Here is a 12,965-nt window from a genome sequence, read left to right as displayed (position 1 = left end):
GCACACGTATCTCATTTATTGACCGTTTCGTTTTCCAACGTACTTAACAATCGCTGTAGGTCGATTATTGTAGTTTCCTAAGTTGCTTACCAATTAATTGTTGCAAAGCCACAAACTATTTAGTGTACTGTTTCGCAATCGGAAGCAGCATCTGATTTTGTTGTCACTTTCAAAAAGCCTCTGAATTCTCTTGAGGACATGAGGTAATACTGATGGACATCTTCCACAAGTGGTGCACCTCTCGTTGAGGAATCTGACGCTGACCAACTACATTCGGATCCCGTAGCTATCGTGTCATTGTTTTGTTATGTAGCATCAGATGCAGGTAGTGTGTCAGTAGCAGTTGCTGCGCCAGACGCCGTGTGAAATTTAGCATCAGATTCCTCAATCTCGCTAAAATCATATAACTCGTTAGTCTCCACAGGAAGGACACTGACAGTGTCATTAGACAGGTTTTTAATATGGTGTTCACTGCAAAAAGTATTACCAGTGACGAATGAACTTTTGGCAGTATCCTTATTAAAACTGAAATCAGATCGACGTCTTTTAGTGTGCTAGGATGATATTTCTGGAACGGTAACGTCAAAATCAGAGGCCTGTCGCTGTTTTCCAGACCGTGTAGGGAGAAAAGCAATTTTAGGAGTTACTTCTTGTATCGACGGTCATATTTCTCGTAATGTAGAAAAGTCACATGCATGTTGCTCTTTTCCGGACTGTGTGGGTGGCTGCGGAATTTTTGGAGCTGCTTCTTGTACAAATGGTACAGCAACATTATGTACAAGAGCAGGAAATTCCATTTCACCGTTTGAATATTTAGTAGCTGTGAGCAATCTTTCTTGATATGACCAACGCCTTTCCAATCATGACATACAACGTCATTCATGGTAATATACACACTGAAATGATATCCGTCATAGGATATTTGTGTCGTGGATGGTACTTTGCTGAAATGGCCTAATGTGTGTTGACCAGTGCAACGAATCGAATTTATATGAGAGCATCCTTGAACCCTGTAGCTGGTTACAAAATCTTTGACAGACCCTAGTATGCGTCCCCATGTAGACAATTCGTTAACTGCATTACTAATAAGTGGAAACAAACTAGGAAAATCAACGCTTGTCCTAGCACTTTTAAAAATTTTTACTGGCGTCATTATTACTTTAACAGACAAATAAGCCTTCTCTACTAATCGCTCTACGTTTTCAGCAGTTCTTAAAAAATAAAATGGAAATATTGCCTCGAAATACGCTTGAGCAGTGCGCAATATTGATGGCACAAATTGTCTCTTGCCGATTTTCGGTAGTCATCTATTACGAGATTGGGAGCAATGTGGATGATGACGGCTTTTTCTGGTGAGATCACATTTTCGGTACAAACAGAAGACTGCTGTTTTGCTGGAGCAGCCGATCGATGTTTGTTGACGCATTTCAGTCGTGGAGATTTCAATAGTGCACGCATTTCCGTGCACTTTCGGTAGATTCGGTGTTGACAACAGCTGACTGCAGCGCCGCCCTGTAAACGTTTAAGGAGCTTACCACACCGACGGAGCTGCCCTATTTATACAACTCGGTTACACGGAATCATATTCTCTGCGCTAAAACGGAATAGGCTACAGTGACTCTTGTGAATTAAACTACAACACAACTAAGTTCACGAGCTGTAACAGTTGCTTTAAACCACTATTTGAAACATGTTTAGAGCAGCAAACAGACGCACATGTTTAGGCTCCTTGTCAGTCAAAGATCCTGCCAGTCAGTTGTAGCAGATGAGACATTTACGATGGAAGGTCATAGAGTTTTAAGTATCACCAAGGAAGCACTTCCAGTGGTGGTATGTTACGAAACTACATCTACATTTATACTCCCCAAGCCACCCAACGGTGTGTCGCGGAGGACACTTTACGTGCCACTGTCATTACTTTCATTTCCTGTTCCACTCGCGTATGATTCACAAGGAAGAACGATTGCCGGAAAGCCTCCGTGCGCGCTCGAATCTCTTTAATTTTACATTCGTGATCTCCTCGGGAGTTATAAGTACGGGGAAGCAATATATTCGATACCTCATCCAGAAACGAACCCTCTCGAAACCTGGACAGCAAGCTACACCGCGATGCAGAGAGCCTCTCTTGCAGAGTCTGCCACTCGAGTTTGCTAAACATCTGCGTAACGCTATCACGCTTACCTAATGACCCTGTGACGAAACGCGCCGCTCTTCTTTCGATCTTCTCTATCTCCTCTGTCAACCCGATCTGGTACGGATCCCACACTGATGAGAAATACTCAAGTATAGGTCGAACGAGTGTTTCGTAAGCCACCTTCTTTGTTGATGGACTACATTTTCTAAGGACTCTACCCAATGAATCTCAACCTGGCACCCACCTTAGGACAATTAATTTTATATGATCATTCCACTTAAAATCGTTCCGTACGCATACTCCCAGATATTTTACAGAAGTAACTGCTACCAATGTTTGTTCCGCTATCATATAATCATACAGTAAAGGATCATTCTTTCTATGTATTCGCAATACATTTTACATTTGTTTATGTTAAGGGTCAGTTGCCACTCCCTGCAGTGCCTATCCGCTGCAGATCTTCCTGCATTTCGCTGTAATTTTCTAATGCTGCAGCTTCTCTGTATACTACAGGATCATCCGCGAAAAGCAGCATGAAACTTCCGACACTATCTACTAGGTCATTTATATATATTCTGAAAAGCAATGGTGCCATAACACTCCCCTGCGGCACGCCAGAGGTTACTTTAACATCTGTAACTGATGTTAAAATACCTTCTGCAGTAATCAGAACTAGTGTTGTTTGTTCAGTTGCTGTCGTACGCTAAACAAAATGTAACTAACCGGATGAATCTAACGATTCTTTTAAAGACTGTATAATAAGCAGCACCAGTAGGTACGGGAACCTCTACTGTAATCGACTATGGGATCGAGAGAAGGGTACAGAAATGTTTTACAGTAACAGGTGCAAAGCGACGCAGTGAGAATATAGTTGAGGTATAGACAATTGAAGAAGTATGAAGGAAAGTCCTATGGTCTATTAAACAGATGTTGTCCAAATATTGTTTCACTTGGAGACATTTAAGCGTCGTATTTTCATTAACAGCATCGAATTTACCGATTGCTTAAATGCTCTGTACGCCACAAATGGCGTATAGACATATTTTCACTGCCGTTTTTGCTCTCAGGCCTTGAGCAGTATTAAATGAATAGAAATTTGGTTTTACCAGAAGTATGATTTTGTTTCCAAATATATATTTATGTACTGTAAAGATATTTATTGTGCGTTCTGAGACGTTGACGAGACGCGATTACGCGTTAAATTTGTTGTGTGATGTTCCATGATTATGCGCAATTGTTTTACAAAACAAAGCACGTTCACGCAGGAAAATGACTTCTGTCACAGTACAGTTCCAGAGCAGGAGGGAGGAATATTAACATCGGGCCGGAACGGCTGAGAACAAAAGAGCCTCGGCCCCTTTCGTAAGCCCACATTGAGAAGGCAGCCTCTTCGGCAGCCAAATATTCTGCAGCAGACAGCCAATCAGCTGCGCACACAAAAGGAGGAGAAGAAAGGGAAAGCGAGAGGAGCGGCAGGTAGCAAGCAGGCCGGCCGCGTCCTGTGCAGAGCGAGCAGTTGCCGATACCACGGGGTTCAGATGTTCTGGTGTCGACACTTAGGATATCGGTATCCGGTGCAAGTAGTAGGTAATGTCAGAGTGTCTTACGACAAGCTCTGTACTTCGGTATCTGAGGTTTCGAGTGATGTTGCAGTAAACAGCAACCTCTTACAAACTATTTTATGGGTAACCAGAGTAAGCACTGCATACGTAGTACGTAAGTTGTGGTGTCACCACCAGACACCACACTTGCTAGGTGGTAGCTTTTAAATCGGCCGCGGTCCGATGGTATACGTCGGACCCGCGATTCGCCACTGTCAGTAATTGCAGACCGAGCGCCGCCACACGGCAGGTCCAGAGCCACGTCCTAGCCCTCGCCCAGTTCTACAGACGACTTGCTAGCGAAGCTACACTGACAAATACGCTCTCATTTGCCGAGACGATAGCTAGCATAGCCTTCAGCTACGTCATTTGCTACGACCTAGCAAGGCGCCATTTATCCTTTGCTATGTGTCTGATGAAGCATGAACCATCTGACCGATGTATTATGGAATAAAGTTAAGTATTACTTCAACTACGTACTTTATTTGCTACTATAATTTCCGTTAACTGTTCCAGACCTCACGCCAGTCTGCGTGAGCTTGCACGCGTGCATTTCGGCCTCCTCTAGTAACACGGTGTTGGCTCTTCTGCCAACACTACATAAGTAACCATGAGTGCACTATTAAAAATTACGTACCATGTTTTGTCTTTAACGAACGTCAGATTCCAACTACTTGTATCAGATTTATAAAACACTTTATACTACGGGTAGCCACAGCTATCGGAATACATCTTGAAAAATGAAGAACCCCAATAGCCGTTAAATGATGCTTTTTAAAACGACCGGTTTTGCAGCTCATAGCTGCATTCTCAGGTAGACATCTGAGTTGAAAAATGAGAAAAAAATGAAAGAAACAGTATTGTCTGCACCCGAAGTTCAAAGTGATGCAGTAAATAACGGATAAGAGTACTCACACAATCAGTACACGCAAATTCCAGACCAGGGTTCAATGGACGACATAGAATTGTGTCAGATGAAAATAAAACGTCCAAAGGAGGACAGATAGCCAGGCAATTCCCTTCAACCCCCTACGACACATCAGGAGCTCCGACAGGCAGTGGTGCAAGAATGGGAGGCTATACCCCAGCATCTGGTCAAGCACTTGATCCAGAGTATGCCAACCCGTCGTGTGGCCTGTGTACGTGTGCATGGTGATCATATCCCATATTGATGTCGGGGTACACGTGCAGGAAACAGCGGCGTTTTGTAGCACATGTGTTTCGGGACGGTTTTCTCAGCTCATCACCAATACTGTGGACTTACAGATCTGTGTCGTGTGTGTTCCCTTTGTGCCTATGCTATTAGCGCCAGTTTTGTGTAGTGCCACTTTGTGCAGCACCCCATTCTTCAGTTATCCATAATTTATGAGCATGAGTGTAGTTTGCAAGGTACGATTTTTAGCTACGATCACCTAAGTTTCTCGAAGATGAAGAGCGTATTGACCACCAATATATTTCCACTGTCAGTGAAACCTTTCTGAAATGTTGACAGATTGAGTGCTTCGATGACGGATGTTTTTGTTAGATAGTAAGGAGTTGCACCACACATGCGATTATTACGACGCAGTAAGCTCTTCTTTAACATAAAAGCACTCATTTACTATAATGTATTTTAAGGCAAAACGCTCAGTTTGGATTCAAAGGAAAATATGAGGGTTAAGTACGCAAATACTCGAGTATCAAATCAATATCGGGACCTCTTTCTTAGGAAGTCGGTATACGATTAACATTGTGATACAACTTGATAAATGAAGAACCGCAACAGTTGATAGAGGATGCTGTATTGAAACGAACAGTTTCACAGCTTACAGCAAGATCCCCAGGCAGACATCTGACAAGGGAACCTCCCCATCGTCCCCCCTCAGATTTAGTTATAAGTTGGCACAGTGGATAGGCCTTGAAAAACGGAGCGCAGATCAATCGAGAAAACAGGAGTAAGTTGTGTGGAACTATGAAAAAAATAAGCAAAATATACAAACTGAATAGTCCATGGGAAAGATAGGCAACATCAAGGAGAGCGTGAGGTAGGGAGCGCTGTGGTCCTGTGGTTAGCGTGAGCGGCTGTGGAACGAGAGGTCCTTGGTTCAAGTCTTCCCTTGAGTAAAAAATTTGCTTTTTTACTTTCGTCAAGTTATGATCTGTCCTTTCGTTCATATTTGTAAAGTTTAACGAGCCCGTGCTCGATAGAAATCAAGGCTTCACACTAGCTTGCGGGTTGCTAGTATAGGACGCAAACGGAAGATAGCGGAGAAGTTGATACTTTGACGATATCGGTTTGTTTCAGTGGTTTCCTACTCGTCATCTTCAGGCGAAATGTGATTCCTCGCCTGAAGGTAACAAGTAGGAAACTTGTCGAAACGTTGCGAGAACACGAGGCCACGACTGGACTGATAACCCGAGGAGATTTCAACAATTAATTTGGACGACAAAGCTGGCATTCCGTGTATACAGGGTTAGTCATGAACCTAATGAAATTACGCCAAATTAAAAAGTGTGGCCTTGTTTATTCGAGGCAAATACCGAATGGTTATAATTAAAGTGACGATGGCCGGACGTGTTGGCCGAGCGGTTCTAGGCCCTACAGTCTGGAACCGCGCGACCGCCACGGTCGCTGGTTCGAATCCTGCCTTGGGCATGGATGTGTGTGATGTCCTTAGGTTAGTTAGGTTTATGTAGTTCTAAGTTCTAGAGGATTGATGACCTCAACTGTTAAGTCCCATAGTGCTCAGAGTCATTTGAGTCATTTGTTGAAAGTGACGATGTTCAGAGTGCTGCAGAGCTGGCTGTATACATCGTAGGACGCTGAAACATCGTAGATATGTCCAGTGATCCGTGCGCTAGCGGAGTGTGCTGAAAGAAATAATAGTTCCGCTTTCTGCCACCAGGGGAAAAATTGACGATGTAAGTCGTCAGACTGTGAAATGTAACCTGATTTGACGTCAGTATGTTTATCGCTTGGCGATGCATGTTGATTTTTATTTTTTTCATTTTTTTTATTTTTTGTGAAGCGACTGTTGATGTAAAGGATTAAGAAATTTGAAGTTTTACGTACGAAACGCAGGAAGAATGTGCACTACTGGTAAACTTGTTTGAGAGTGGCAGCAATAGCAGCGCTGCATTGTGGGAATACCGCCGACAGAAACAGCTGTGAAGAGGCCCCATGTCAATAAATGAGCTAAAGAATATGATCAAGTAATTTGAAGAAACAGGTGAAAAGGTGGCGCAGCAGGTGGATGGAGGCGGCCCATTCCCATGGCAGTTGTTGATGGAGTCAGTCTAGCCTTAGCCGACCGTGCGGCACATGCCTCGAATTCTGAAGCCAGAAGCCTGTGTCGCAGGAACTGACTCTACCGTGGTCAACAGTGCCAAGTATTTTGCAGTGGATTTTACAATGGTATCCGTACAATGTGAATGTGCAGAAAATGAAGCCGCGAGACAGGCTACAACGCCGTGGCTTTGGCCTTGGTTTTTTTGCGTTTATGGAAATAGATGACATGTGGCGGGGAATATTGTCTTGACGGACGAGGCACATTTTACTCTGCACGGTGCCGTGAATGCGCATAAATGTCGCGTATGGGTTTCTACTCCGCCACACGTTGTGCAGAAACATCCACTGTGACAAATTCAAATGTTCAAATGGGTGTGAAATCTTATGGGACTTAACTGCTAAGGTCATCAGTCCCTAAGCTGACACACTACTTAACATAAACTGTCCGAAGGACAAACACACACACCCTTGCTCGAGGGAGGACTCGAACCTCCGCCGGGACCAGCCGCACAGTCCATGACTGCAGCGCCTTAGACCGCTCGGCTACCACTGTGACACAAGCTCCGTAATTCTTGGTCCGTTTTTCTTCGAGAAGACGAGACCTCGTGATGGCTGTTAGGTAGACAATGACATGTTGCATGTAATAAGGATCTCCTAGTGCAACATATGATTCCAGTTTTGCAAAAACACAACTGTTTCTGCACCACTGTTGTCTTGCAAAATGGGGTGACGCCACATGTCGCTTGCTAGGTGAATGATTTGCTTCGAGAAACCTTCGGTAACGACCTCATCATCTCTAGGCAATTTCAAGACGTTTAGTGTCCCAAATCTCCCGAACTGAAGCCATGTGAGTTCTGGACGTGGGGATATGTGAAAGATCGTGTCTATCAGGAATGTATTTGGACTCTCCTGAAGGATAGCATATGACGACATATCACTCTGATTACACCGGAATGTGGCGATCAACTGTCGACCATGCCGTGTTATGGATGCAGCATGTTGCTGAGTTGGGAGACCATATCAAACACGTTCTGTAACTTGTGACCATACTCTAATAAACGCGCCAAAACCACCATCTTTTCTCGCACCCACCCCACACCCTGATTGCCCACAGAGTCATATTTTCACCTGCTAGCAGCAAGTGTAACGGTCTTTCTTCCCTTTTTTTATTTTTTTATTTTTTTGTTTCCAGCGTACTCCGTGAGCGCGCCGATTAATGAACATACCTACGATGCTTCAGCGTCCTGCGATGTATACAGCCCAAACTACAGCGCGCGGAACACCGTCAGTTTTAATATAGCCATCAAGGGGTGAAGATATTTGATCCTTGTGTAGCTACTGCATGCAGCTCCCCCGACATAATTTCACAGTTTGTTCAGGGATATTATTTGAATGTTTTGGTTTAATAGACTTGCAGTCTCCGGTGGTTCGTTGCAGGATAATTGCATTTTGTTTGATTTTTTACTGCAATCTATTTTGAAATGATAATTAAATTGACACCCTAGCTGCAAGCAGGCGTTGATACACTTCATTGGGGACATGTTGAAAATGTGTGCCCCGACCGGGACTCGAACCCGGGATCTCCTGCTTACATGGCAGACGCTCTATCCATCTGAGCCACCGCGGGCACAGAGGACAGTGCGTCTGCAGGGACTTATCCCTTGCACGCCCCCCGTGAGATCCACATTCCCAACATGTCCACAACACTACATTCGTAGTGCGCCTAATAGATGTTTGCCCATCATACTCATTACTCGTGGCAGATTAATCTACCAAGTCCCGTACGAGTTCAGGCATAGCGTGTGCGTTCGCAAAAGAAGGTCAAAGGCCGGGAACCCATATTTTTAACTATATATGACGGTAGTATCTGTTCCCGAAAGAACAGTTTTACCGTCGATGACCATGCAGCTTTGCTAGAAAATGAAATGATAATTAAATTGACACCCTAGCTGCAAGCAGGCGTTGATACACTTCACTGGGGACATGTTGAAAATGTGTGCCCCGAGTAATGAGTATGATGGGCAAACATCTATTAGGCGCACTACGAATGTAGTGTTGTGGACATGTTGGGAATGTGGATCTCTCGGGGAACGTGCAAGGGATAAGGCCCTGCAGACGAACTATCATCTGTGCCCGCGTCTGCAATGTAAGCAGGAGATCCTGGGTTCGAGTCCCGGTGGGGGCACACATTTTCAACATGTCCCCAATGAAGTGTATCAACGCCTGCTTGCAGCTAGGTTGTCAATTTAATTATCATTTCATTTTCTAGCAAAGCTGCATGGTCATCGACGGTAAAACTGTTCTTTCGGGAACAGACACTACCGTCATATATAGTTAGCAATCTATTTTTCTATCTGTATTACACTAAAAATATCTGTATAGCAGTGTGAATGTCGACCGCATGTACGGTGTGTTGTTTGAAAACATACGGGCACCAATAACTCACGATACTAACTGTTGCCTACTCCACTGTTCGCGCCCGCCGGGGTGGCCGAGCGGTTAAAGGCGCTACAGTCTGGAACCGCACGACCGCTACGATCGCAGGTTCGAATCCTGCCTCGGGCACTGATGTGTGTGATGTCCTTAGGTTAGTTAGGTTTAAGTAGTTCTAAGTTCTAGGGGACTTATGACCACAGCAGTTGAGTCCCATAGTGCTCAGAGCCATTTGAACCATTTTTGAACCACTGTTCGCCGTCAACCTGCATCAGTACTGCTCGGTTCCTTGTCGGATTTCTTTCTCCAGTAGTGATAGTTATACGTTAACAGTGATTACACAACATTGCGGATAGGTTTACTGGTGAACACTAGTCGACGTACACCTCCTGTATGTTTTTACTGAGTACAGTGCAAGAGCACCACAATAATGATTGAAATGGCTCTAAGCACTATGGGACTTAACATCTGAGGTCATCAGTTCCCTAGACTTAGAACTACTTAAACCTAACTAACCCAAGAACATCACACACATCCATGCCCGAGGCAGGAATCGAGCCTGCGGCCGTTGCAGCAGCGCGGTTCCAGACTGAAGCGCCTAGAACTGCTCTGTCACAGCGGCCGGTCCACAATAATGCTTTCATGTTCTGTTCCCGCAGAGAAGGTAACCACGTCACAGAAATTTTGCATCTGTCTGAGCCCTGTTGCATTACTTTTTTATTTTTTGCTGTACATGTTGATGATTCCACGTTACAGGCTTTACCACTGTTGGGGAAGTATTTAAACAGAAGGGAAGGTAACTGTGGTAACGAACCGAATAAATCGTAATCATGCAAAAACAGACATAATGTCTTATGGGATAACAGCAATCAGTGTTTTTATAATGTTACTTAAAATCCGTCTTGATTGCAAATTTTTTATTCATATGACCGGTTTCGGTTCATTCAGAACAATCTTCAGATCTGATATTTCAGTTACAGGAGCAACCCGTCCAAATCCAGCAACTTTCACATGTGACGTAGCATGTGAAAGTTGCTGGATTTGGACGGGTTACTCCTGTAACTGAAATATTAGATCTGAAGATGGTTCTGAATGAACCGAAACCGGTCATATGAAAAAAAAAATTTGCAAACAAGACGGATTTTAAGTAACATTATAAAACCGTAATTACATTAATAATCTGTAGCGTGCATCCGCCGACTCCGGATCCCTTACACCAAAATACTTACGAAATAATCCCTAAAAAAGTCCGAAATTCTGTCGGGGTAGTTCCGGTTCATCCTGTGTAGCTAGTAAACGGAGAACTTAAACAGAAATAGAATAACTGAGGTGAAGGACTGAGGAGATTGTCTATGAAATACATTTTTCAGAAAAACGTGAGCTCCCTCAACTACACTCATGCTCATAAATTAATGATAACTGCAGAATGTGGGGCCACACAGCGTGGCACTACACAAAACTGGCGCTAATAGCATAGGCACATGGGGAACACAAGCGACACTGATCTTTAAGTCCATGGTATTGGTGATAAGTTGAGAAAACCGTCCCGAAACAAATGTGCTACAAAATGCCACTGTTTCCTGCGCATGTACTCCGACATCAATATGGGATATGATCACCATGCACAAGTACACAGGCCGCACAACGGGTTGGAATACTCTCGATCAGGTGGTCGAGCAGCTGCTGGGGTATAGCCTCCCATTCTTGCACCACTGCCTGTCGCAGCTCCTGAATTGTCCTAGGGGTTACGTCGACAGAGAGCATCCCAGACGTGCCCGATGGGATTTAGGTCTGGAGAACAGGCAGGCCACTCCATTCGCCTGTTATCTTCTGTTTCAAGGTACTCCTCCACAATGGCAAATCGGTGGGGCCGTGTGTTATCAGCCATCAGGAGGAAGGTGGGACCCACTACACCCCTGAAAAGGCGCACATACTGGTGCAAAACGACGTCCCGATATACCTGACTTGTTACAGTTCTTCTGTAAAAGACGTACAGGGGTGTACGTCAACCAATCGTAATTCCACTCCACACCATCAAACCACGACCTCCATGCAGCTGCCTTTAAAGGACATTAAGAGGTTAGTATCTGGTTCCTGGTTCACGCTAGATGAAAACCTGGCGAGAATCACTATTCAATACCAGGCTTTACGGGCTCTCCTGTGGCCAGGCGTCAGTGGAACGCACCTTGCAGGTCTCCAGGCGAATACATCATGTCTGTTCAGTCGTCTGTAGACTGTGTGTCTGGAGACAACAGTTCCAGTGGCTGCGGTAAGGTCCCCAGCAACGCTACCTGCAGTACTTCGTGGCCGTCTGCGGGCACTGATGGTGAGATATTGGTCTTATTGTGGTGTTGTACACTGTGGACGTCCCGTAGTGTAGCGCCTGGAGACGTTTCCTGTCTGCTGGAATCGTTGCCATAATCCTGAGATCACACTTTGTGGCACACGGGAGGGCCCTGATGGGACCTGCTGTGTTTGACCAACCTCCAGTCGCCCTAGTATTCTACCCCTCATAACGTCATCAGTATGTGTTCTTTGAGCAATTATCAACACACAGTCACCATTAGCACGTCTGAAAACGTCTGCAGACTTACTTGCTGCACCGTACCCTGAAATGCAGCAACACACCACTGCGTATGTGGACTGCTGCAGTGCCACCGTGCGACGACCGCAGGTCAAATGCACCGCATGGTCGTAGCCCGAGGTGATTTAAACCCGCAAACCGCCCAACAGAGCGTTGTTTCACCATGTATCAGCATTATCCTTAATTTATGAGCATGAGTGTACAATACATATCCTGTTTACTTATTTTCCGGTGCTATCTTCCGCCTTCTCAGTATACGATGGTTAGCTTTGTTGACTAGGGGATTAATTTTTAAGTTTTTCTCCCGTCTTGTAGAATATAAAACACTCGATTAAGTTTTATTTGTCGGGTAGAGCAAAAAGATAGTATTCGATGAATGTCACGGTCTTTTCACGTAGGGAGTATTACATCTTTCCCTTCACTTTCTGAAATTCACAACAGTTCATCTGATGCCGCTGCATTGTTAGTCGTATATCGTCAACAAATAAACAAATCTGTGGCCTGTCTACCAATTGCAAGGGTAGAAGGGTAACATATGCTGTAGATTCACTGCAGTCGATTATCAGCAAAGAGAAAAACGAAAAGGTTTTGGAAGCATTTTGAAAGGCAGTGGCGTCGAAAAATGTTAAAATCTCTGTGAACAGATCAAGTATGGATTGAAGAAGTTGGAAATAGAAGAGGTGAACAAAGGCAATTGTGGAATACCTTCACCAGCAGAAAGGACGTTTTGGTGGGGCTTCTCGTAAGGTACGCTGGATGGGTGATCTGCGAGTAAAAAGAAAGGAAAAAAAGTAGAGGCAAACGTAGGGTGGAGTACGCTTCCACCGTGTAATGATGCGGCTTGTTACTGGGACTGTGTGACGGGTAGAACAACTATTCGAAGCGAGACAAACTAGATTTGACCTGTAAGTACCGTTCTAATCAAAAGCTACTGTATCTTTGCCT

General features: G+C 44.5%; 1 non-coding gene across 1 annotated transcript; it reads right to left on the bottom strand.

Annotated features, from left to right (window-relative positions):
- Positions 1 to 8,556: 8,556 nt before the first annotated feature.
- On the bottom strand, positions 8,557 to 8,631 carry Trnat-ugu (transfer RNA threonine (anticodon UGU)). The gene has a single exon. It is a non-coding gene; the product is annotated as a tRNA-Thr (tRNA).
- Between the last annotated feature and the right edge of the window lie 4,334 nt (positions 8,632 to 12,965).

This window comes from Schistocerca cancellata, chromosome 6 (assembly GCF_023864275.1).
Source record: "Schistocerca cancellata isolate TAMUIC-IGC-003103 chromosome 6, iqSchCanc2.1, whole genome shotgun sequence".
NCBI classification, from domain to species: Eukaryota; Metazoa; Arthropoda; class Insecta; order Orthoptera; family Acrididae; genus Schistocerca; species Schistocerca cancellata.
This window is presented reverse-complemented; position numbering and strand designations above follow the sequence as displayed.